General features: G+C 47.3%; 1 long non-coding RNA gene across 1 annotated transcript; it reads right to left on the reverse strand.

Annotated features, from left to right (window-relative positions):
• Positions 1-293: 293 nt before the first annotated feature.
• Positions 294-24,627, reverse strand: LOC132691259 (uncharacterized). Its single transcript, XR_009615666.3, has 2 exons — positions 23,198-24,627; positions 294-622 (listed from the first exon to the last, which is right to left on the reverse strand). It is a non-coding gene; the product is annotated as an uncharacterized LOC132691259 (long non-coding RNA).
• Between the last annotated feature and the right edge of the window lie 2,546 nt (positions 24,628-27,173).

The raw sequence follows: 27,173 nt of genomic DNA on the forward strand, positions 1-27,173 counted from the left end.
TTCCCGCCTCCAAGCCACCCTCCGATCAGATCAGGGTGGGCTGCTTCCCATACCGCAGGGGCTCACATGAAATACCATCTCCTCAAAGAGGCATTCCCAATTGTTCCATCTCAAATGCAGCTAAATCCAAGCTTCCAAACCTGCCCTCAACCCCAGACACTCAACCCCAGACCCTCAACCCCAGACCTTCACTGAGCTCCCTGAAGATGCTACCCCACCGCCCCCCATGCATTCTGTAGATCCCCAATTCCACCCCACCCCGACACTGGGTTACTCACTGAATTATCTCATACTCATCGAATCGGGTGCCTGTTGGTTTGCTCGCCCGACAAGCACTCCCCTTTATTTTGGTCATCAAGCTTCCTATTTCATTTGAGGGGCCAGGCCACCCCTACTCTCAGCCCTTTGCGGTGAGTGGGAATGACATCACTTCTGATCTAGGAATGGATACAGGTCTCAGGTCTGTGCAACCCAACGAGCATCTCAGGGACTGACTCACGGATGGGCCCGGAACTTCAGTAGAATTACTGGGAGAGAGGCACTCCGTCTCCACTGCTGCAATGGCAAGCGGCACCCACGCCTGGAGCTGTTGGTAGCATCTTCACCATCTTGAGGGGAGAGCCTATGGCAGAATGAAGCCCGATCAGAGGAAAGCAGGTCCCAGAGACTGAGAAATGAAGATCTCATCTTAATGACATCACTTGAAATGCTAGATCCAGCCGTACCTGAAGCACTCTGAACTTTACAGATAGGGAGACAAGACATTCCCACTCACTTTGTTTAAACCAACTTGAGTTTATTTTTCTGTCACTTAGATAGGAAATGTGTGTGACAGATAAAACCCCTATCTTAAGCCCTTGTCCCCACTCAGTTTGAAAACATTAAAGTCATCCCTGACTCTCCCCCCTTCTCCGTCCCCCACATTCAAAGACCTGCCATGTCTTGTGACGTCTACCTCATAAATGTGCCTTCCACCTCTCGTATCCTCCATGCTTCTGTCTCCATTTACGACCCTTCACACAGACACGTGTCCCAAGTCTCTAGTCCACTCCACCGTTATGTCTCCTCTGCTTTCTTGCCTCCACGTTGGCTCTCTCCATTCCAACATCCAATCTCAAAAGGGACATCCTTCCAAAACACCAACCTAACTCCCCCTCGCGCTTAGTGACGCGTCTTCAGTGACAAGAGACAGAAATACTAATTGCTAAAGCAAAACCAAACAAACAGAAATAAAAGTTGTGTACTGAATTGAGTAACTGAAAAGCCCAAGGGTGGTTGGCTTCAGGCGTAAATTGACCCGGATTCTTAAAAAATCTTGATCAGGGATCCATCCCTCTCCATCCCTAGGCTTTTCCCACAAAGCTTTGAGTGCTGCCCCTCATTGGCCCAGATGGAGTCACATGTCCATCCCGGAGCAAATTACAGTGGTTTCTATTAACCAGGTACAGATCCCAGGAGTCCCATACATTGGGGGGGTGGGGGGTGGGAGGGGGGTTATCCAAAAGGAGAAGGGGGTTTTGTTGGTTAAAGAGTGTGAGTATCGGATAAGCACCACCTTATGTCCATCCAAAGTGTACCACTACCTTTGAGATCAAGTTCAAGCTCCACAAGACCCCCTGTGTTTTCCTCTGCACCTATGTACACCCTGCCTTCCCCAACAACTACCACCTCTACACACCAGCTGCAAAAAACCACTCTGGGTTTCCTCAACCCTCTCATCCCCAGACTTCTGCATATGTCCACTCAACCCTGTGCTCGACCCTCCCCTGCTCCTCTTTTCAATCATTTCCTGCTCAGCTTTGAGGCCTCAAAGGTAATTGCTTCCAGGAAGGAGATCCCGAGACCCCACAAATGAGATCTGGTTCCTCCTTGTTTCTTTGGGGATATTAACCCTACCCCTTATTTTGGGGACTGTTTCTCCTCTACCCATATTCCCACCAAAGGTGACCTACTATAACATTATTCTCTGTGCCCTGGGCACCGGGTGAGTGTGTGGCACACCTCAGGCCAGTTCAGAGCCGTCTAAGGACAAGGCGAGTAAGACTCATCCTTGCAGACGGGTAACCTAGGAATAGCACCGTTCTGACCTCATGGGGAAGATGTGCGTGACAGTCTGATGCCAACATGCAGATTCAAGTGGTAGAAGAGACAGCTGCTGGCTGCATTCCACCACCCTGAGGACAGCTACACTCCTTCCCCCCTCTGGGATTTGGTTACAGGAGCCAAGAAATTCCCCCTTTGCCTAAACTAGTTTGAGCTGTTTCTGAGATCCAGTCCTGTGTGAGGCTCCAAGCTGACAGTGTAAAGCCTGCTTGGGATTCTCTCTCTCCCTCTCTCTCTGCACCTCCCACATGTTCTCTCTCTTTCTCTCTCTCAAAATAAATAAATAAAATGTGAAGAAAAAAAAAAAAAAAACAGAAACAAATTGAATTCCAGAGATGCAACACAATATATGGTGGTTAAGGAATGCTATACGGCCTCAACTCCATTAATTATTTTCAATGTGTCTGTAAACAAGTCATTTAACCTCTCTGTACCTCCATATTTTCATGTGGGAAGCAGCGGTGATGATTAAAAAAAAAGTATGACCTCATAGGATTGTAGAGGATAAAGTAAGAAAATCTATACAAAGCACACAAACTGTGTTTCGCGTTTAGGCAGCCCCAAATAAGCATGAACTATGAATAGACCCACTTGCTGAACATTGCACAGAAAGAAGTAAGCAGAAATATTTGCTACTCCACTAGAAATGTGTGAGTGTAGACGGAAAACACGAAAGCGGATCTGAATGAGGCCAGCGGGTGTGTTTCGCTATCTGAACACACATGCATGCCTCACTTTTCTCATCATAGCTACTATGCATCCCACCCCATATGCTGTCTTTGCCGGCCAAGCACTCACTCCATCTCTTCTGAGACTAGCTCTTCTCTTACTCTCTTGTCATATGGTTCAGGTGGGGCTGATCCCCACCCTGCTGACTCCAGGAGCGGCCAAGGACCCAGGTCTGGCCCACAGTGCGGTAGGTCCTTTTGGCCTCAGTGATTAGTTCAGGGATGGGCATATCACCCAAGTAAGGGCACAAGGGAATGAATACCAGAAGGTGAGGATTACTGGGGGCTACCGTGGAGGCTGGGCCACTAGAGCACAGTCACGGAGGTAGGAAGAAGGTTGGAGGAGAGCATCGCCATGGAGGTCCAGTGAAGCTGGGTCAGTGGTGCATCTTGACTTGGTTAAGGAGAGGATAAGTTGTCAAGTACTTCTGAGAGCTGTCAGTGCAGTGGCCTTTCCGTGGGACAGTGTAGGTGAGAAGCAGAGGCCTGATGGGAAGGAAGTGAGGAGAGAAAGCCGTGTGGATGTGGGGGGAGGGTGCCTGTGAGGAGGGATGCCCTTGACCAGAGAGGGGAATGGGATCCAAGGCGGGGAGGGTGGCCTCAGGGAGGAGCGCAGCAGTCCCCGCAGAGGAACAAGTGAGGGGAGACACCGGGGCCCAGATGCAGGTGTGAAGGCAGTGTTGGAAGGAGATGGTAGGCCCCTTGTGATCCGCACAGTACGTGAGAAGAAGGTTGTGGCACCACGTGCAGCACCAAACAGCCACGTCCTGAACAGTGGGCTTCTACTAGTGCAACTCGTTCCTCCCAAACCACGCGGTTCAAATCCTGGCTCTGCTGTGTACTAGCTCTGGGACAAACTACCTCTCCCTTTCCTGATTCAGTTTCCCTACATGAAAAATGAAACACAAACAACAACAACAACAACAAAAAACCAAAGAACCAATCTCTGGAAGTATCCAACCAAAAGCTTACTGTGAGCACCCACTGTAACACAGCTCAGCTCACCTGCTTATCTTGGATGAATATTACTCATTGTTTATAATGAGACCGTATTCAAAGCAACTCAAGAAGAAAGCTTGAGTTGAGTAAGCTGGAAGGTGGCAGCTTACAAAAGGAGTATGTCCCCTGCCTTATTTTTAAAAATGTATTTATTTTTTTTAGTAATCTCTATGCCCAACGTGGGGCTCAAATTTATGACCCTGAGATCAAGTGCACATGCTCTTCCCATTGAGCCAGCCAGGCGCCCCTGTCCCTCACTTGTTGTAGATTATTATGATTATATTATATTAATCTTATAACATACAATGAAATATGTATCACAATATTATATATGGCAATCTCATACATAACTACGTATGAATACAATTTCACATATAAGTGTAAAACAATAAATACTAATAATATATAATAACTGTGTTGTAGATCATCCATCACTTATTGTAGCATCCACAACACGGGCCCTGCACCAGTTTACCCAGTAAAATAAGGATTGGGAGGAATATGCTGGCAGAGAAATAATTAAGAGTGAACTGGGTATTTATTGACTATTGAAGATGGAGATACAATATACAATCATCTTTCGGTGAAAGCTAGTGAAAGCCTTTCTCCTACAAGTCTGGGTAAGTGTCCTGGAAGACAGAAAGCACAGCATTATTTCCAGTGTATTCCTTTCACTTCATGCCTTAACCTTGATTTGTCAGAGCAGATCTGGCCCCTTTACTCCCTCCTGCTCTAAGCAGTCTTTCTAATTGTCTCCTGGTTTGGGGTCCCAAGGGTTTTCTCAGCCCAAGACAATGGGCCTCGGTGAGACTGGGGGGCAGGGGAGAGGTATGCTATTCATCTGGAGAGTGCCTCTCATCACTGGCGCCTCTCTGGGAAATTGCTTCTCTTAAACAATCGGCCTTTCTTCTTTCTTCCCTGCCTTGGGGGGCGTGCGTGCCTCCAGGGTTACAAGTAACTTCATTTGAAGGCCACAGCTCTAATGACCTTCAGGTCTTGGATTGATCTGGAGCCTCCAGCCCTCTGGCCCACTCATTCTCTCCTGGGACACTCCCAGGCTGCCACACCAGACTGAGGGACGCCAGGAGCCTCCTTTCCTTAATCCCCCCAGCTGGGGCTGGAGGCCCTTGCTACGGGTGGCCGGAAGAAAGCTTGTTCCCCCAATCCATTGGTCTTGCAACCTCAGGCAAGCCCCCTGTCCTGTACACTGTCCCTGATCCTGTACAGGATCTGTACACAGGCGGGATCTCAGGGATGCAATCCACCTATAAAGGGAAAGATAGTTACTGTTTTCATACCAGGAATGGAGGAGGCCTCGACTCTATTAATGTGTGTCAGGAAGCAGGTAAGCACAGACCCACTTGTAAATGTTTTCATATCCAGGAATGGGGTAGACAGAGACCCTGCCTCTGCTCTCATCCACGTTCGGGACAGGTGACCCAGTAAAGCCTGTCTCTAGCAGCAGTGAGAAGGATTCAGACAAAACCCGGAACTTCCTATATCCCCCTTTTTGGCCCCAGAATCCTGCAGAGCAGAGGAGGGGAGCAGGTAGAGAGGGGCAGAAGGGTCTCACCCCATGCACCCTACAAATCAAAGAGCAAGAAGGCTCCCAATTCCCAGGCCTGGTACAGAGCCCTCTGGGGCCCCAGGAGCCATAGTCTATCCCTCAGACGCCATAGTACAGGTCAGTGACAGGTGGTTCCCCTCTGGAAGCCCCTGTTCTCCCTCCCTAGTGCCGACTACAGGAATTCAGAGACCCTGCCTGGGACAGTCTGGTGTAAACTATAAATACAATTCTATCAGACACCCAACAATGGGGCTCATGCAACAAGTATCTTACATACCCACGTCCCAGGCACTGTGCTAAGTTCTGGGGAGTCACCGGAGCTCATGAAGATTTGTTCCTTTTCTCCTGGGGGGGGGGGGGGGGGGCGGACCAGGGAATGGGGGCTCTGACAAGGTCAAGACAACTTTTAAAATTAATGGCAACGGGCAATGGTTTCTTGGATGTGACACCAAAAACACAGGCGACGAAGGCAAAAGCAGGCAACAAACTTGAAAACTTGCGCGCAGCAAAGGAAACCATCAACAACATGAAAGGGCATATGGAATGGGAGGCAATGTTTGCAAATGGTAGAGCCAACGAGGGGTTAATATTCAAAGCATATGCAAAGAGCTTCTAAATTCAACAATAAAGGAGCAAAAGACTTCAGATGCTTCTCTGAGGATGATGATACGAATGGCCAACAAGTACTTAAATAGGTGCTCAACAGGACTGATCATCAGAGAATGCAAACTAAACCCACAATGAGATGTCCTCTCACACCCATTAGGATGGTGATTACAAAAAAAAAAAAAAAAAAAAAAAGGAAAAAGAACACAACAGAAAAAAAAAAAAAGAAACCAGTGTCATCAACGATGTGGAGGAAATGGAACACGTGTACACTGTTGGTGGCATTCCAAAATGGTGGGACTGCAATGGAAACCAGTAGGGAGGTCCCTCCGAAAAAGAAAAGAGAAGGACCCTATGATCCAGCAATCCCATTTCTGGGCATACACCCAAAAAAATTGACAGCTGGGTCTCAAAGAGGTATTTGCACACCCATGTTCTCAGCAACGTTTTTCACAGGGGCCAAGAGGCTGAAGCCACACGGATGTGAAGAAGCAAAATGTGGTCCATCCATACAATGGAGTATTATGCACCCTTCAAAGAGAAGGAAATCCTGCCACCTGCTATAACATAAACGAACCTCCAGGATATGATGTTAACTGAAAAAGACCCTGTCACAAAAAGACAAATATTGTATGATTCCACTTCTGTGAGGTTCTTAGGGCATTCACATTAATAGAACTAAGAGAAGAACACTGTTTACCAGGAGCTGAGGGAAGGGGGCAATGCGGAGTTGTTGTTTCATTGGTACAGAATTTCAGATTTGCACGATAAAAAAGTTCCGGAGACTTGTGTCTCACAACAGTGTTGAATACACCACTGGGTTGTACACTGAAAAATGTTTAAGATGGTAAACTTTATGTTCTGTGTGTTTTACCCCGATTTTAAAAATGGAGATAATAAAACAGGGTAACCTGCTGGTTCCTTGGGAATTTCTACGTAGGAGAGGCTTCAGAAGGGTGAGGAGGGATCTTGTAGCTGGTCTGTGTATCACTCTATAAATAACCTGGAGAAGACCTCAGTTATCCACATCCAAGAATGGGTATTAATTGTGGGGCTGGGGCCACATAGGAGGTGACACCCATTTTTGGAGGGCATAAGGGACTATTATTCCAGCTGGAGTTTTTGGGAAAAGACCCCTCTGAAGAGACAACACTTAAGCCAAAGCCTCCGGGCTGGCGTAAGGATCTCATAAGGGCGAGAGGCCATAGGGACATTGCAATCTGTAGCAACGGCTACAACCATCACTTCCATTGTTCTTAACTGTGTTGTCAGTTCCCAGAGACTGTAGCTATGGTGCGCATTGCCAGGATAAATCCTTTAACCAGACAATGTCCCCTTGCATGGAGCAGGGCAGGCGAAGCAGGCTCCTCGGGGGAACAAAAGCATGGCTTGCAGCACTCGCCAATGCCCACCGTGTAAATCCTCCCACTGTGGCTGATTTCAAGCTAACAAGGTCGCGTCACTGAAGATGCGGCTGGAAAGAGACGAGCTCCAGAAGCTCTTCTGAGCCCGTGCAGGCCAGCACCAGCCTGCCACTGGGACTTCTCTTATTCTGGGTGGGATCAGGGAAAGTCTCCCAGAAGAAGGGTCCTGAAAAGTGGAGACAGAACCGGGAAGGACAGGCAATGGGAAGGAAGGGGTTTCAGGCTAAGATCTCCATAGCTCCCAGTCTGGCCCTCAAGAGTGGCCTCCAAGAAGGGCAGTGTGACAAACGTGGGGAGTGGAAACCCGGTCTGCCTTCTTTTTTTTTTTTTTTTTTTTTGTAATTGTGGTGAAATGCACGTGGTGTAAAATTTTACTGTCTTAATAATTTTTAAGTGTACAGTTCAATAGCGTTAAGTACTTCCACATTGTTGGGTAGCTGTCCCCACTACCCATGCCCAAACTCTTCATCCTGCGAAACTGAAACTGTGGCCCCATTAAAAACCAACTCCCCGTTTCCCCCTGCCCCAGCCCCTGGTGCCTGCCATCCTACTTTCTGTCTCTATGAATGTGACTCCTCCAGGTACCTCCTAAAAGTGGGTTCATGCAGTAGTTGTCTTTTTTGTGACTGGCTTATTTCTCTCAGCGTGATGTCCTCTGGGTCCATTCACGTTGTGGCACCTGCCAGAATTTCCCTCCTTTGGAAGGCTGGAGAGTATTCCATTTGTACGGACAGACTACATTTTGTTTCTCCATCCATTCATCAACGGACACTTGGGTTGCTTCTGACTCTTGATTTTGTGAGTAATATTGCTGAGAACATTGGTGTGCAAATGTCTGAGACACTACTTTTAATCCTTTTGGGTCTATAGCCAGAAGTAGAATGGGTGGGTAGAGACCCAGCCTGTTTCTCACATTACTCTTGCCCCAGCATAATGTCTGGCACTCACAAGGGTCTTGGGAGATACCGAACCATGCCTAGAAAAAGGTCTTAGGAAGAATCCTCCTACGCTGGCACTGGGCATCCAGCATCCACCAAGAACTCCTTTTTACGTCATTTAAAGTAGGACCTGTCAGGATGCCCATTCCACAGGGGTTCAGAGAAGTGAGACCACTGGAGTGGAGGGGCCGCAAAAGAAACAGGATTTATGGGCAGAGCCTGGCTCTACTGGAATGTCCAATAAATGCTGAGGGGGGTGGTGTTCATCCCAAGGGCTGCTGACTGCTTTTCAGCAAGGAGGGCGATGTTAACAGATTTTTCTCCAGTGATGACCCTTCTGACTGTACACAAAGCGCGTCAGATGCCACTCAAGTCCAAAGTGACCTGGAGTTAATGTGTGGTCACAGAGACGGGGGAGAAGAGGAATGGTTTGAAAGACATCGGCGAGGACAGTTGGGCACAACTTAATGTACAAGATCTGGGCTCCCCAGTTCCCACCTTGCGTATAACCACATGGCTGACCCGTGACCCTTCCCTAAAAATGGGACCACATTCACATAGGGATGGTTAGCAGTTGCTGGGCAGGGATCTCCTCAAGGGAGGGCCAGCCACGTGTTACCCCATTTGCTGAGCCTGCAGATGTGTCCTTGGATCAAATGACAGCTGTGGGGGCGGACAGGGCTAAGGGCAGGAAGAACAGAGCCCGGACTTAATCCGCCACAGTTGTTCTGGCTTTGAAAGGAATATGTTGTCCAGGCTGGCCTATCTCTTGTCTCTTTTACGGAAGATTGTTCTATTCTTCCCATGCTAAACGGAGTATGTGCCCACTGCAACTACTTTGGAAACTGCATGCACACATATGTACATATATACATACGTGGAAAAAAATTAAAACTACCCACAAGAGTAACCAGAGATGAGTCTTGGAAACATTTTGGAATATTTTCACACATTACCTTCCCAGTGAAAATATATTCATAAAACCACTTGTAATGAAATTGTGAGGATGCTATTCATTCGGCAATTTTTACCAGAGTGCCTACTTGTGCAAAGCACTGTTTCAGGTGCTAGGGATACCACGGCTTACAAAACAGCAAAGATTGAGCCCCTGACTTTGTGGAGTTGACACGCGTTGTGTCCACTTTGTGCTTCCCACTTTTTCCTTTTTCAGGAACATATGCCCCTGTTCTCACCAAACACCTTGCGCTCCCCACCACCCCACCCCCCCGCCCCTGGGCGGACAGCTGGCAACGTCTGGGGAAGAGTTTGGCCACACAACTGGGGGTGGCCAGTGCTCCTGGCATTTAAAGGGCAGTGCTCCTGGCACTTAACGAGTGGAGGCCAGGGATGCTGCTGGCCTCCCCACTGCCACACACACCAAAGAATAATCAGACATCAGTGTCAGAGGCGCTGATGTTGGGAAACCCAGCTCTGTAGGTACCTCAACATACACACCCACAATATTCTTAGCCATCATCTGTTTATAACTCACAGTGAGTTATACTGTATCATAGTTGGAAAAAATGTACAAACACAGCTTTAAGGTGAGTTCAATTGCCTCTCTTCACTTCGTACTATGGAGGGTTTATTGTTCCCCTAAACCCTCCTAAGTGGAAATTAAAGAGCCTCTTCTGCCTCAAAGCCTAATGGTTTTTAATAACGGAGCTGCTGCTTCTTCTTCTTCTTTTTTTTTTTTCTAATAGCAATTGGAGCGGGGGGTGTTGGTCGGTTTGAAGTAAGGGAGTGGCAAAATCTTACTTGTGTGGGGAATCAATCGGAGGGTGGGCAGGAATGGAAGCAGGGATACCATCAGGAGACTGATGATGTAATCCAGGAGAAAGATGAGGGTGGAATGGGCCAGGGGGCCCCGCAAAGGAGGTGGAGAGATCTTGTCTGAAGAAGGTGTTTTGAGGCATAATGGACAGGACTTTGTGGCTTGTGGTATACGGGGACTGTGGTCAGGGGGACAGGTGCACTGATATCCATGCTTCTGCCTTACAACTATGACAGGCATTCCCATTCCCAAGAGATGTGTAGGCTAATGACCTGCCAAGATTTTACTCCTGAGTAAAAACATCACTTCCTTCCAGGGAAAGAAGGCCAGATCAGCCAGGACAGGTTCGGGAGCAGTGTGGGGTCATTTCTACTCCTTTCCTTCCCCTAAACTCCCCTACTGAAGGAGGATTAGGGCCTCCAGGAGGCACATTTGGGGAGAATACCGGAAATGGGCAGGAACAAATCTCTCCTGGAAACGTGAGCCCGGGCTACCCCTCCATTCCCCGGGTCACAAAAGGGGCCAGGTTCCTGTTGCCAAGCCACCTGGACTTGAACTACCGGGGGATTTCCGCCATGCCGTTGGTCAGCTCTGTACCCGGGCATCCCAGCTGATGTTGAAGACTGGGCTGGAGGGAGGCTACACAGAGGCAGGGAGACCACTAAGGAGGTGATTCACTAATGGAAAACGTTTTCCTTGCGCTGTTCTAACTCCGCGAACAAAACACACTGAAATTTCTGCCCTCATGGAACTCACATTCTAGCGTGGCTTTTCTCAACCTGGAGGGACTGACATTCTGGGCTGGATGATCTCTGTTGTAGGGGTCCGCTCTGTGCTTTGTAGGGTGTTCAGCAGCGTCCCTGGTCTCCACCACTAGATGCCAGCAGCATCCCCCACCCCCAAGTTCGGACAACCAAAAATGTCTCCAGACATTGTCAAATGTCTCGCAGGCAGAACATTGCCTCAAGTCGAAAATCCCTGTTCTAACAGGATTTAGGACTAACAGGAGAGGACAGCCAAAAAAGATAAATGGAATCATTCAGGAAATTATACAGTGTTCTAGCAAGTGATATGTGAGCCTGTTAAAGATGGTACAGAATGCTAGGCAGCGTTAAAGGAAAAATTATTCAGGGCACTTTTTTCCGGTTTTATTGAGATATAATTGACGTATAACATTGTGTAAGGTGTACGATGTGTGGATTTGACACATTTATATACTTCAACATGATTACCAGCACAGCTAACACCTCCACCCTTCATGACGCTTGTTAAAGACGGTAAAGATTTTTTATAGGATATATATTTTTTTTAAGTTTATTTGTTTATTTTGGAAAAGACAGCGAGAGAGAGAATCCCAAGCAGGCTCCCTGCTGTCAGCGCATGGGGCCTGATGTGGGGGCTCAATCTCATGAACCATGTGATCGTGACCTGAGCCGAAATCAAGAGTTGGGACTCTCAACCGACTGAGCCACCCAGGCACCCCAAAGATGGTAAAGAAGATTTTATTCAAGAGAGCTAATACAATGGGCTTTCAAAGTAGGGGCTACTACAGTAGGGGAGAGAGATCAGGATCAACTCTGAATATAATAAGGAAAAGTGGAGATTTACAGCCAGGGATGGGTGAAAAATTATGAAGAAGTAGGTAAATTCTTTACTAAACTGACCTAATAGGATTCTTGCTGAAGGTAGGCCAGGGTGATACAAGTCTGAAAGTGATCAGACCAATGACAGGGAAGTTTTGCCAAATTGACTCAGGCCAAGGACAGAGTGGAAGACTGGGGAACCCAGTCAGGAAGCCTGAGTAGAGTTAGGTCAAGGAAGGGGCCTCATCAGTGGAAGGGAGAAGGCGCTGCATTTTTGAACAGAGAAGTCAGGACAAGCCTTGTTGAGGAGGCCAAGAGTTGGCAAAGGAATTGCATTGACACTGTAGATTGTTTTGGGTCATACGGACATTTTAACAATATTAATTCTTCCGATCCATGAATGTGGGATATTTCTCCATTCATTTGTGTCTTCTATGGTTTATGTTTGGTTTTCAGTGTAGAGAACTTTCACTTGCCTTGTTAAATGCATTTCTAAGTATTTTATTGGTTTTGATGCTATCACAAATAGGATTATTTTCTTTCTTCTTCAGATAATTCATCGTTAGTGTACAGAAATGCCACTGACTTTTGTATATTGATTTTATATCCCACAACTTTACTGACTTTGTTAATCTGTTCTAGCAGTTTTTTGGTGGAGTCTTAGGATTTTTTACATATCTCAACAAAACTGGAAAGAATAAAATACAAAGTATTAAAAAGAAAGAGTTGTGGGGCGCCTGGGTGGCGCAGTCGGTTAAGCGTCCGACTTCAGCCAGGTCACGATCTCGCGGTCTGTGAGTTCAAGCCCCGCGTCAGGCTCTGGGCTGATGGCTCGGAGCCTGGAGCCTGTTTCCGATTCTGTGTCTCCCTCTCTCTCTGCCCCTCCTCCGTTCATGCTCTGTCTCTCTCTGTCCCAAAAATAAATAAAAAACGTTGAAAAAAAAAAAAAAAAAGAAAGAGTTGACAAAAGATGAGAAAAGCTGGGGATGAAGAAAAAGGGGGTGCTTAGAGAGAAGCAGAGGGGAGGAGGCCAGACGGAAGAAGGTGTATTTGAAGGTGGAGCCCATAAATTTTCTGGTACAAGAGGTGTGAGGAGTAGTCAGAGATGTTTCTGGCTCTGTGGCTTGGAAACTGGATGGATGGTGGCCCATTTGTTGAGCTGGGAATTGCTGGAAGAAGGTCCTGTCTGAAAAAGACCTGATCGGATTTCTTACAAGCTTTGCACTTCAGGTGCTCAATGCCATCCAAGCACCAAGGCCCAGGAGTCAACTAACTCTGATCAGAGGTCTGGGCTGGAGAAAGAGGCGGCCATGGGAGAGGATGGGAGAGGATGAGCAAAGCTTGGATTAGGATGAGGTGAGTGAGGCATTGCCCTCATAGGCTGAAAGTTCAGGAATTGAGATAAAGAACATTTTAGTGGATTGTTTTTTAAAAAATCAAAATGAATGCCAAAGAATCCATAGTGAACAAAATACAAAACTTTTAGATTTTTAAAATCTTAATTTCACTAAAATTCTAGATTTAAAATTTTTAATTTCATTTAAATTTTTGATTCTAATATTTAATTTAATTAAAAATTTTGATTTGTGATTTTAAAACTTAATTTTTTTAAAAGAATTCTAAAGACAGTGTCAGTAACAGTGCCATGCCACGTTATGTCAGAGCTTGAGGGTAACGGAAAAATCAGCAATGCCAGATGGCCTCATTTAAAATGTTGGTACTGTTCATCACAGATTGTTTTGCATTCATTTTGATTCTTTAAAATGTTGCATTCAGGGGCACCTGGATGGCTCAGTCGGTTAAGCGTCTGACTCTTGGTTTTGGCTCAGGTCACTATCTCGTGGTTCATGAGTTCGAGCCCTGCGTTGGGATGCAGAACTTTCTTGGGATTTTCTCTCTTTTTCTGCCCCCCCCCCCAAATAAATAAATAAACTTAAAAAAAACTTTGTTTAAAAAAATAAATAAATAAAACATTGCATTCAAACATTATTTATCTTTGGCACTGAGTTTTTTGGTGTCTCCTTAAATTTTGGGGGATTCACCTTATGCAAGCCTAGACCCTGAGGCTGTGTGAAGTGGAAAGCACTGGTTCTGGCCATATGCAATTCACCATATTGGTGTTTACTTTCCAAGGGAGAGGACAGGACAGTAGGGAGAAACAATCTGAGGCTAATTACATCCTGAGGCAAAGGCTACTACCGCATGATTTCACCATAGGTTCACTATTCTCCAGTCTACCTCTGCTCAAGGAACATTAAATTCCCCAAGTTGATACTGTGTTAGGTAGGAGGGGCAGGCAAGCAATGAATGGGCAATCTGGAATATAGAGAATTTTTTTTTACAATCTTTCTTTCTTTCTTTCTTTCTTTCTTTCTTTCTTTCTTTCTTTCTTAATGTTCATTTATTTAAGAGAAAGCCAGCATGAGCAGGGGAGGTGCAGATAGAGGGAAAGAGAGAATCCCAAGTAGGCTCCACAATGTCAGCGCAGAGCCCACGTGGGGCTCAATCCCACAAACCATGTGATCATGACCTCAGCCTACATTAAGAGTCAGACACACAACCAATTGAGCCACCCAGGCACCCCAGAATATAAAGACTTAGGTGAAATGAATTTTGCTCATAGGGAGAACTTGTGGCATGTGTCCAAAAACCAGGGGTAATACTTTGTCACTCCTACTGGAGGAAAGAGACATATTCCGAGGAAAGCACAGAAAACTTAGAAATGCAGGAATAGGGGTGCCAGGGTGGCTCAGCTGGTTGAGCGTCCAACTTCAATTCAGGTCATGATCTCATGGTTCCTGAGTTCTAGCCCAGCATCAGGCTTTGTGCTGACAGCTCGGAGCCTGGAGCCTGCTTTAGATTCTGGGTCTCCCTCCCTCTCTGCCCCTCCCCCACTCATGCTCTGTCTCTCTCTCTCTTTCAAAAATAAATAAACATTAAAAAACTAAACACACACACACACATACACACACACACACACACACACACACACACAATCCCACAATAAGACTACTACTCTGTTATGGGCTGAATTATATCCCCTGAGTTCATATGTTGAAGTCCTAACCCCAGTATCTTAGAATGAAACTGTACTAGAAGATAGGACCCTTCAAGAGACAGTTAAGGTAAAATGAGGTCATTAGAGTAAACCCTAATCCAATCTGCCTACTATCCCTATAAGAGGAAATTTGCATATACACAGGGACAGGGGAAAGACACTATCTACAGGCCAAGGAGAAAGAAGGCCTCAAGAGAAACTGACCCTGTAGACACCTTGATCTTGGACTTCTAGTCTCCAGAATTGCACAAAAATAGATTTCTACCATGGTGGTGCTCTGTTATGGCAACCCTAGCAGACGAATACAATTCAGTATGTGAAATAAAAGGTCAATGCTGCACTCATTTTTTTTTACCATAATGGGGGAGTACAAGGCTGGTTGGGTCACCTCTGTACAGAATCGACTGACTTTATACAGAATTTGGAGCTCAGGGTTTGGCAGGCCTTCTGGGACACAACCAGGTTGACATCATCTACAGGACCGTGGTCTCTCAAGTGAGACCCCTATTGATTGGTTGGCACTTATAGGCGTGTTTATCAGAGTGAGTCCATCCTTGATGAGCTCTTTCAGTGGCTGACTTTCCAAAGCAAAGTGCTGACACTGATTGTTTGGCTTGCAAAAAGTGCATTCTCTGAGGCGAGTTTTCACCGATCGGTTGAATGGGTTTAAAACTGATTCTGGTGGCTGTTTGTTTCCCTGGCTGGGGACCAACGCGTCTTTTCCCAACTTGTGGGAACTTCCTTATTCTCAACTTGTTTGATGATGACTCTGGCCCCACAAGACTGTCAGCTCAATGAAAAGAGGAACATGATCTGAATTGCTTATCGTGTCTAGAACACAACTGGTATAGATGAAATACTCAATGTTGGAGACGATTATTATTCCTCGCTCAGTATGCCTTCCTGGGAGTCACCATCTAGGCTCCTTGAACGAGAATGGGAGAATGGCCTAGTCAAAGGATGTGCACATCTTCAGCTTTGATATCTAAAAGCAAAAGAAGACAAGCTAGAAGGAGAAAGTGGGGCCAGGAAACCAAGGGAACAGAGGGTCAAAGAAGGCACTAGAAGAAAGTGTTTTTAAGAAAGACAAAGAGGTCAATTGTGTAGATGGCCATGGTGAAGCCACATAACCTGAGGACACAGAAGTGACCACTAGATCTAACAACATAGTAGGTTTTGAGCAGAGCAATTTCAGGGGTGTGGGGTGAATGGAAGCCTATTTAGAAGGAACTGGTGTGAGAATGTGTTCTAAAATATAGTATATCAACAGGAAATGTGAGGTGCAGCAAGGCCAACAGATCAGAAGATGACTGTCATTAAAAAGATAGTTTGTGGGGCGCCTGGGTGGCTCAGTCGGTTAAGCGTCCAACTTCAGCTCGGGTCACGATCTCGCGGTCCGTGAGTTCGAGCCCCGCGTCGGGCTCTGGGCTGATGGCTCAGAGCCTGGAGCCTGCTTCCGATTCTGTGTTTCCCTCTCTCTCTGCCCCTCCCCCGTTCATGCTCTGTCTCTCTCTGTCTCAAAAATAAATAAACGTTAAAAAAAATTAAAAAAAAAAAAAAAGATAGTTTGTTGGGGCACCTGGCTGGCCCAGTTGGAGGAACATGCAACTCTTGATCTTGGGGTTGAGTTTGAGCCCCATTGTTGGGTGTAGCAATTACAATCAATCAATCAAGCAAGCAAGCTTTAAAAAAAAGATAGTTTGTTACAATTCCCAAGAAGGGCACACCATGCCCTACAGGTCTATAAGGGCCAGTCAGGAGGCAGAGGGAGCCGGGGAGAAATGTGGGTAAGATCCTTTATTGTGGTTTCTGAAAAAAAGGAACAGGTGAGGTAGAATAAGTCAGGTTAGGATTCGCTACACTGAATAATTTCAGTGGGTTGTGGGGCACAGGTGATGTCCCTGGTCCTCTGGTACCTGGCTCTGGGGTAACTAAAGCACAGGAATGGTGGTCCAGAGTGTGAGAAGCTGACAAAAGGTGGTGTGGTCAGGAATGTATAGACCGGGGATTGATGAATCTGCATTTGAAAAAAAAAGCACACCCCCAGGAAGAAGGCTTCTCCTGAGGAGGGGGGTGCAGTGAGGGAGGCAGGAGGCCGTGGCAAGGAGACATAGGCACACTACTGGCTTATCCAGAAAATAAGATACTGGCTTGTCCAGTATAGGCATGTAGGGCAGATATGACAGCATCACATTTACAGAAGCTGGAAACATGGTTAATACAAAATAGAAGGCGAGGAACAAAGCATGGGCAATGAGCCCAGACAAATCTTGAGAGAAAGCGTGGGCTCCACAGAGAACAGAAAGAAAGGTCATTACGGCTGGAGGCGGGGGGAGCTAGGAGACAAGGATGAAGAGGAAGCCGAAGTCTGGGACAAAGAGCCAGGTCAGAGGTATTCATGTGACCCAGGTTGAGGGACTTGGAATTTATTGTAAGGGCCATGGAAGCCACTCTGGATGTTTGGCGGAATGGGTGGAAGGTGACAGGAGGAGGGAGCACACGTAGGAGACAGTTGTCCAGAGAGACAAGCTGGCAACATAGACATGGTGATGGAACAGATACAAAAGGACCCAGTTGACAGGTTCTGAGATGGTGGGAGGTGATCAACTGTTGAACAGGTACAGAGATTTGGAGACAGGTTGAAAGGGAGATTTCTGGCCGAAGCCTGTGCTCTCTGAGGAAAGTGAGCTTCAAAAGTTCACACAGGGCCTCCCGCCAATGCCCCACCTCAGAATGTTCCCTTGATTCCTGGGCTGAAGGCCAGGCAAGGACTACACAATATATGCAGTGCAGTCTATGGGATGTGTGGGTGTGGGGGACAGGGACTGGAACTTCCAATCTTCCAAAGTTCCATCCACATTTCAAAACCAGACAAACATGCCCCTGGTAATGATCTTTCCCACTGATTAACCCTGGATCTTGGGGCTGACAGTCTACCCCCGTTCATGCTCTAATAAAACCGTTCAGTGTCCTGAATCCCCTTCACAATGGCCACTACGGAGAAAGGCCCTGATTACTGTCCAATGAACTAAATTCCAAAATATATCTGGAATGTAACCATAAGAGAATGGGAATATTTTTACTGTTACTATGTGTCACCTCCCTGTATCTATATCAAGGTATACGCATGCATACACACACACACACACACACACACACACACCCCAAAATGCAAGTATGTATTGATGAACGTTGTCTATTTTCTTAGAACAGTAATATGATGTAGTTGTTCATAAGGTGATGCCAATATAGCTTCTAGACACGTTCTGTTTTCTAAGCCAAAACTGCCACTCCATGGACTTTCCAAACAGAACTTGGGAGTCTCCACTCCACACGAGCCTTGGAGGGGAGGTGGGTCTTCAGCCAAAGAGCCGCAGGAATCTTTTGGAGGATTTTAGGTAGAGGAATGATGGTCTGATTTTCATTTTTAAAAGGCATGGAGAATGGATTCGAAGAGGTAAAAATGCAAAGGGATTAGGACTTGATTGCAGGGTCCAAGCGGTGGTAGTGGTGGCCCTCTCTGTACTGGAAACAATGAGATCAGGCCTGAGGAAAAGAGCTATTTCAGGAGGCCAAATTGGCAGGGCTGGTGAGTGATGGGCTATATCAGGTGTGCTGAGGAGACTGACAAGGACACAGGCCAAGTTTTTGCCCTGGCCTCCGAGAAGAGCTGTGCTTCACCACAGGCAGATGGCTAGCTCTCTGCAAGACCAGGATCATGTTTAGGTGCATATTTCTGCAGAGGAGTTCCTGAAAGAGGTAGAGTTGATCGTATACACCCACTGGGGGTAAAGTATTAACTCCTGAAGGCAGGACTGGTTGCAGTTTGCAGGGCCCAGTGCAAAATGGAAATTGTTCAAAACCAGGAAAAAAGGCACGTGGAAGGCACAAAACTGCATAGTGCTTCTTCCTTCCTTCCATGGTCTCCCTCATGACCTGTCCTGGTGTTTTTCCTTTGCTAATTCATGCCATGCTTCCTTGCACAGGGACGGTTGTGTGGTGAGTGCAGAGCATCCTAGGCAATGGATTCAGATACGTATGCAGAGCTCACTAGCTGCTAGGTTCCTTGAGAGTGAGGCGTCACACCCAGGTCGGGGCAGGGAGGCAAACCAAGTATTCCCCCATCACATACCAACAGTGAGTGGATAAGCAATTCCCAGAGGCCTGACTCAGGCGGGGTGAGAGTCCTGCCCCCGTCAGTCAATTGCCCACTGGATGCACCTGCCTCCACCTCCGCACTGCCTTCTCTTCCACCTAACCTCTCTGCCTCGCTCTTTTTAAATGTTTATTTATTTTGAAGGGCGGGGGAAGGGGCAGAAAGCGAGGGAGACAGAATCCCAAGCAGGCTCCATGCTGTCAGAGCAGAGCCCAGTGTGGGGCTCAAACTCACAAACCGTGAGATCGTGACCTGAGCTGAAACCAAGAGTTGGATGCTTAACCAACAGTCACCCAGGTGCCCCTCTCTGCCTCAGTGTTATAAGGACACTGGTCATTGGTAGGGTCCACTCGAGTGATCCATAATGATCTCACGTCAAAACTCTTAATTTAATCACACCAGCTAACAGCCTTTTCCCAAATAAGGTAACATTCACAGGTTCTCTGGATTTGGATGAAGATGTATCTTTCTGGGGGCAGGCCACCATTATACCCCCTACACTGGCCCTGACTGAGAGAGAAAAAGGCCAACTGAGGCAGATGGTGTTGGGAATACATTTCCTCCCCTCTACCTTGTGCTCCCCTCTCCAAGAAGAACTGGGTCCTTGAGAAATAAGGGGAGGAAAATTGGTAGGAGAGGAGAAAGGAGACAAGCGCTAACTGAAGCATTCTGACTCAAGGCTCCATCCTTCTCAAGGCTTCCACATTCACCATCCAAAAAGAGGGCAGAGAGTGACTAAGGTGGCTCTGCCTTATTTCCTGAAATACAGGAAAAAAAAGAAAAAAACAGGCCCCGATGAGCCCCCAAACTCACAGCAGGCCTCTGGTCCTATCTGCATTTTAGAAAGTTCACACTGGCCTAGGCTGGGAAATGAATGGAAGAAGGAAGGAAAAGTGGAAGCAGAGGAACCAGCAAAGAGGGCGGTACACTTGCTGTTGTGGGTCAAACTGTACCCTTCGGTTGGCTGTCATCACACACCAAATATGCCATCACCATGATTGTGGACTTCTTAGCCACCATAACTGTGGGAAATAAATACTTGTTGTTTATAAGCCATCCAGTTTATGATACTTCCATTACAGCAGTCTGGACGTACCCAGGCCGTGTCAGTGAAAGCTTGATGGGTTGGTCCAAGCATTCTGAATCCAGGGAATTGGGCTATGCAGTGAATCCGGGATAGCTCATAAAACCTCACCACAGCCTGGACAACACATTCCTCTACACTGTGTACCTCCATTCATTTTCATTCCATGCCCTCCGAGAGACCTGATTTGCATTTACTTTGAAGTGGTCAACAAACCCACAGTCTTCCAGTCCCTACAAAGAATTTCCTCTCGCTGCTCCCTTTTGTAACTCACTAACAACACTGGCTAACGTGCATTGAGAGCTTACGTTGTGCTAAGCACAGTACATACATTTTCTAACCTAAGCAGCAGAAGAGAGTAGGGGACTCTAACTCTCTTGCTTTATTCCCTGAGAGGCAGACAAGATGGCCACAGCCCAGGTGCACACCCTAGCAAGGAGAATGTCATTCCTCATAGCTCCCAGGGAACACTTCCAGGTAAGTCTCTGAGTGGCTCATCTAGAGTCACGTACTCATCCCTGAACCAATCACTACAGGCACAGCAATGGAGCAGAGTGACTGACCAGACCTGGGTCAGATACCCATCAGTTCCCCATACAAAGGAGGGCTGTGGCAAGAAGCAGGGAGAAAGAGTACTGGGCAGGAAAACTATAAATGTCTGCAATAATATAAATCATGTTTATAAATATTGATGAGGCCATCTATATCTCTGGCATTTCCAATTAATTGGGCCAATAAATCATTTTTATTTAAGTCAATTTAAGTTGAGTATCCTATTTGTTGTAAGAAAGAACACTGATTCATTTACATATTTTCTGTCTTTTTCTACCATAATGTAGGCTCCATAAGAATAGATACCAAATCTATTGTGCTCACTGCTATAGCCCCTTTGCCTAAAACAGTGCCTGACACCATAGGAGGTACCCAGTAAATATTTGCTGTGTTTGCGAAGATCTGTTTAACATCTGACGTTGATCCCATCAGTCATTTCCATGCAGTACAGTGTTTTATTTTAAAAAATTGTTTTTAACATTTATTCATTTTTGAGAGAGAGAGAGAGAGAGAGAGAGAGAGAGAGAGACCATGAGCGGGGGAGGGGTAGAGAGAAAGGGAGACACAAAATCCACAGCAGACTCCAGGCTCTGAGCTGTCAGCACAAAGCCTGATGCGGGGCTCAAACTCACGGACCGCAAGATCATGACCTGAGCCGAAGCTGGACGCTTAACCAACTGAGCCACCCAGGTGCCCCTGTTTTGTTTTTAAAACTCACCTCTGTGTCCTCCAGATTCTAATCTATGCCTCACACATAATGGCCTCTCAGAATATACTGAAGAATGAGCAAATAAATACATGTTTCTCCTGCTACACTGTAAGCAACAGGAAGGTAGAGACCACGAATGGCTTTTTGGGTTTTGTGTGTGTGTTTATGTATATTTATTTATTTTTTTTTTAATTTTTTTTTTTAATGTTTATTTATTTTTGAGACAGAGACAGAGCATGAGCGGGGGAGGGTCAGAGAGAGAGGGAGACACAGAATCTGAAACAGGCTCCAGGCTCTGAGCTGTCCGCACAGAGCCCGACGCGGGGCTCAAACTCACGGACCGCGAGATCATGACCTGAGCTGAAGTCGGCCGCTTAACCGACTGAGCCACCCAGGCGCCCCTATGTATATTTATTTTTGAGGGAGGGATGGAGGGAGGGACAGAGAGAGAGAGAGAGAGAGAGAGCGTACATGCGAGCAAGTCGGGGAGGGACAGAGAGTGGGAGACAGAGGATCCAAAGTGGGCAGAGCCGGATGTGGCCCAAACCACCATCTATGAGATCATGACCTGAGCCAAAGTCAGACGCTTAACTGACTGAGCCACCCAGGCGCCCCAACCATGAATGTGGTGACAGCAATCATATCTTCAGGATCTAGCAACAGAATGCCTGACACATAGAATGCCACCACCCCACCAATTACTACTGGTTGAATGACAGACTAAATGAATTAATAAATGGTATATACGCATGTTAACGTCACTGCTGCTTGCAGCAGCTTCTGAACTGAAAACCCACAACCGTGTGGACTCCGCAAAGGTTCACAGAGCCAAAATTTTGTTCTTCTGCAGAGACCCCCACCCCCCCCATCCAAGGACAGATTTTTCACACATATAAAAGTCTTGCATAAATCACCGATGGAGGAGGCTTGAAGGCTTCAGGCAGTCCTCCCCATCCCCCAGCCAGGCTAGGTTGACGTCAATGGTTCTGGCTTGTTCCCCCTCAAGAGCTCTTAGCTCTTGTTAGCTATGGAGGCAGATTCTGCCTGTTACCATGGAAACTGCAGCTGGAGTGGGGAAAGGGAGGGAGGCTGAGGAGTGGGCAGGGAATGGAATTTTCCAGCTCAGGAGGCTGACTGTGTGTGGAATCAAAACACCAGATCAGCACTCAGTCAGTTCTCAGTAAATATTTTGGGGGTGACTGAATAAAAATGTGGGAACGTACAAGTGACTTTCTATCTCGGAGCTTCTTTCCTCATTGGTAAAGTAAGAAGAATTACCCCACTGCGAACGAAATTTCAAGTAAAATAACACAGGGGGCGCCTGGGTGGCTCAGTCGGTTGAGCCTCTGACTTTGGCTCAGGTCATGATCTCACGGTTCTCGAGTTCCAGCCCTATCAGGCCCTCTGTTGTCAGCACAGAACCCGCTTCGGATCCTCAGTCCCCCTCTCTTGCTGCACCTCCCCCACTCACTCACCCTCTCTCTCTCTCTCTCTCTCTCAAAAATAAACAAACATTTAAGATAACATAAATACAACCCTTAGCAGAGAGCCAGGCACTTTATAAATCAAAGCTTCTCAAGGATGGTCTTCAGACCTGCTCGGTAATTACTTATAAATTACAGACACCCATTTTCGTTTCCTTCTTCGGTTGTCTAAGAGGAATGCAGTCGTCTTCCCTCCCCACCTGACCACGTTGCCTTCTCACTAGGGTTTCAGATAAAAGTATAGGAAACCCAGTGTGCCCAAGTGGGACCTACCTAATCCTACAAAGATTGTCATCTCCCCGCAATCCAGATTTAACTGGGTTATTCCGTTTGCGTTCGCTGAATCCCGCAACCCTACCTCTCACCCCAGGCTACTCTGCGACAAACGAAAAAGTTGGTTTTATCGGCCCATCTAACAGATGGTTCGCTTACCAGCAACTGGGTCCAGACACAGCATGCCCGTTTGGGGGGACTTCGTCCAGCCGTTCGGGGAGCAGTCAGGCAGCATCGGTTCTGCGCCAGGCACTGTGGGCACTTGCCCTGACAGGGCTGTGATTTCAGTCAACTGCTGGAATCAGTTCTCTTTTCCGCCGGAATAGAATGGATATGGTAAAAATTCTTAAACCGGAACTGACTTTGTATCGATTAGCGCAGTGCTTAGATCATGACGTAAAGGTAAGGCGACTGAAAACACACCACCTGAGGCCCCCGGGCACGACGACGGACGTCCCACTGTCCCAGCTGAGAGTCTCTCCGCCGCCGCAGGGCTGTTCTCCCGCCACCGCAGGGCTGTTCTCCCGCCACCGAGGGCTTCCCAGGTGCCCTTGCGCCGGGGTGGCAGGGCGCGCGTGCGCACTCAGTACCCATGGCCTGACCGGGAAATGCCTGTTCGCTGGGCTCCACCTGGTCCTCCTCTGCGAGCCGGGGAAGCGCCTGGAGGCCGGCAACTGTAAGACCACAACAAGACGGGTACGTGGTTCTACTGCCTGTTCTCCGTAGCCACGGGCAAATGCGGGGGACTCCCACGGCCTGGCTTGGGCCTACCCCAGGACGCATGCGCAGAGAGTCAGGCCCTGGGTTGGGGGTGGCGCCTTCCAGGGCCGTCGCTCTGGGCGTCTACTTCGAGCCCGCGAGGCCGCTTGGACCCTGGGTTTCCTCTTCCAGCGGCGACTCCTGAGGCGTCCCCTGAGCAGTCCCCTGAACAGTCCCCCGAGCGGCTTCCGGAGCAGCTGCCGAAGGCCGGCCGGTCTTGTGCCCTGCCCAGGTCCGCGTGCTCTCTGCACTGGGGATTTCCCGTGAGCGTCGCAGACCCGAGGGAGAGCAAGCCTGGGTGCGGGGTCCTGGATGAGCATGAGCGGCCGCGAGGATGCTTTCGCAGAGATGGGTGTGTCCGTGCGTGAAAACCCACCCCCTGTAAGTGCGCAGCCCCGCTGTCCTTGAGAGCACGTGTCCAAAGTTGTGCAGCCCTCCCCCAGATCCCGTTTTAGGCCGACTCCGACACCCCTCGCAGGACCCCCTCGCACCCCGTGCGCCTCCTTCGGCAGCGGCCCCCAGCCCCTCGCAGCCGCTGCAGTCCTTGCTGTCTCTTTACGTGTCCCTCCTCCGGGCCTTCCGTGCAAACGGGGTCGTGCAACGCGTGGTCTTTGATGTAGTGCCGTTAGGGTTCTAGCGTTTACCGGGCGTGGGATCCCACCTCTTTTCAAGGAAGATCTTTTGGGTCCCGAACTGCTCTGTTGGGAGTTTAAAGGAATTGTCCAGACTTGTTCAGGCGTGGTGGGAATGCCACCGATAGGATTTTCTTCAGATTCATTACCATAGGATCATAGGAAGTGTATTAAAGATGCTGACTTTGGGGGTGCCTGGGTGGCTCAGTCGGTTAAGCCTCCGAATTCGGCTCAGGTCATGATCTCACAGTTACTGGGTTTGAGCCCCGTTGGGCTCTGTGCTGACAGCTCAGAGCCTGGAGCTTGCTTCATTCATATCCTGTGTCTCCCTCTCTCTCTGTCCCTCCCCTTCTCTCTCTCTCTCTCTCTCTCTCTCTCTCTCTCTCTCTCCCTCCCTCTCCCTCTCCCCCTCCTCCTCCCTCTTAAAAATGAATAAACATTTTTTTAAAAATTTAAAAAAAGATGCTGACTTTGTTTACTGCCTGCTTTGGCCTTGGATACAAGTCCTCTCACTTGCAAGTTGTGAGTCTGTGCACAACCGCTCAGCCTTTCTGTGTCTCTTTGCAGATCATTGTTCCTAGGTTGGAGTTACTGCATAGAAAGTCATAGTGCCTTGGCGTAAAGTCCAGATAAAAACGTTAGCTATTATTCACTTGTAGGGATTCTTTTTGGGGACAGAGAAGATGATAGGTCAAGAAATGGATGCTCTTGCAACCCACAGACTAGGGCATAAAATTCATTGGGAAACCTGTTTTTTATGACTCAGACCATTTTGTGGCTCATAATTCTTTGCTCCCTGGGAGTTGGTAGGAAGTTTATAACCCCCCCAATATTTTTTTAGTTTGGGTGCTTTATATTTTTTCAGGAAATTGTACATTTCCTAATATTTGCAGATTTATTAGGTTAAAATTAAATGGTGTGGTGTTAAGAGTGTAGTCTCTGAAGGTGGAAACAAGATTAGAGGCCTGAGCTGTGACCAACTTGGGTGCCTTGAGCAATGCACTTGACCTCCTGAGGCTCTAACTTCATGCACAGAAGTGAGCAACAATAGCACTCTACCTTCCCTTGTTGTCAAGAGGATTAAATGGCCATCTTTGACTTAACACAGCACCTGGCAGCATAGAGAAAGTTCCATAACTATCAGCTGTTGTTATTTTCATTCTGCAGCATTCCTTCCAATTAAAACAGCTTGGGGATTGTAAACCTCTGTGAACTAGTTAATTAAAAGGAGCTGGGAAGCCCTCCACTGTTCTCTAGGCCCTGGAACACATTATGGAACAGAGAAATTACTTGTTCCTTGAAAGTTGGAAGGAAGTTTCTGTTCCTACTCTGGTCACCCTTCGGGGTCATGCTTTTTCTTTCCTTTGGGAGGCACTGTTTATACTCTCCCCTTCCATTTTGCTAAGTTTTGTTTTTATTTAAAGTTTATTTATTTGAAAGGGGCAGAGAGAGAGAGGGAGAATCCCAAGCAGGCTCTGCACAGTGCGCGGAGCCCAACGTGGGGCTTGAACTCTCAAAACCATGAGATCATGACCTGAGCTGAAATCAAGAGTCAGACACTCAACCGCCTGAGCCACCCACGCGCCCCTTGTTAAGAGTTTTAAATGTAATACTAAAGAACGAGGTCAGCAAACCGTCTTTGTAAAGGGCCAAATAGTAAATATTTCACGCTTTGTGGGGTATGTGGTGTCCGTTGAAATTACTCAGCCACTATAGGATGAAAGCAGCCGTAGATAGTATGTAAATATGGGCGTGGCTGTGTCCAAGAGGATGTTGTTTATGGACATTGAAATTTGGATTGCATGTAATTTTCATGTGTCAAGAAACACTATTCGTTAGATTTTTTAAAAAACCATTTAACCGGGGCGCCTGGGTGGCGCAGTCGGTTAAGCGTCCGACTTCAGCCAGGTCGCGATCTTGCGGTCCGTGAGTTCCAGCCCCACGTCAGGCTCTGGGCTGATGGCTCGGAGCCTGGAGCCTGTTTCTGATTCTGTGTCTCCCTCTCTCTCTGCCCCTCCGCCGTTCATGCTCTGTCTCTCTCTGTCCCAAAAATAAATTAAAAAAACGTTGGGGAAAAAAAAAAAAAAAAACCATTTAACCACTTTCAAATTCAACCGTGCTGTTTGTGGACTGTACAAAAACAGACGGAGGGCCGGATTTGGCCTGCAGGCTGTGGTTTGCTGACTCCACCACAGAATTTCATGGCATAGTGACGGTGGTGTGATCTGGAGTCGGAAAGACTTGGTTCTGACACGCGTTCACTGTATGTATTGGGGCAGGTTACCCTCCGAGCCTCATGTTCCTCACCTTGCAGGTAGGCGTTGTTACTGACATACCTACTTCCTTGGGCTGTTAGGTTGACATAATACATGTGGAAGGTCTTGCTCAGTGTCGGGAGTCTAGTGAATCATGTATTAGGTATCTCACGCTCTTTTCTGAGAGTTAGTTGAATACAATTAAGGGTTAGAGGGTGGCACTAGGTGACTTGGGTTTAAATTCTGGCCACTTATTATGACTTTGGGCTGGTCACTCAACCACCCTCCCTCCCTTTCCTCATCCCTAAAATAGAGATTATAATTGTACCCACTTTAGACAGTTGTCTAAAAAATTGAATAAGCTAACACTTTATAAAGTGCTTAGAAAAATTGCTGGCACACATTAATTCTCAATTAATATTTGCTATTATTATCTCACAATAAGATATATTTGGGGTTGAAAACCCCTGTGCTGTGTTGTTAAAATGT

Source organism: Panthera onca, chromosome E2, assembly GCF_046562875.1.
Source record: "Panthera onca isolate mPanOnc1 chromosome E2, mPanOnc1 haplotype 2, whole genome shotgun sequence".
NCBI lineage: Eukaryota > Metazoa > Chordata > Mammalia > Carnivora > Felidae > Panthera > Panthera onca.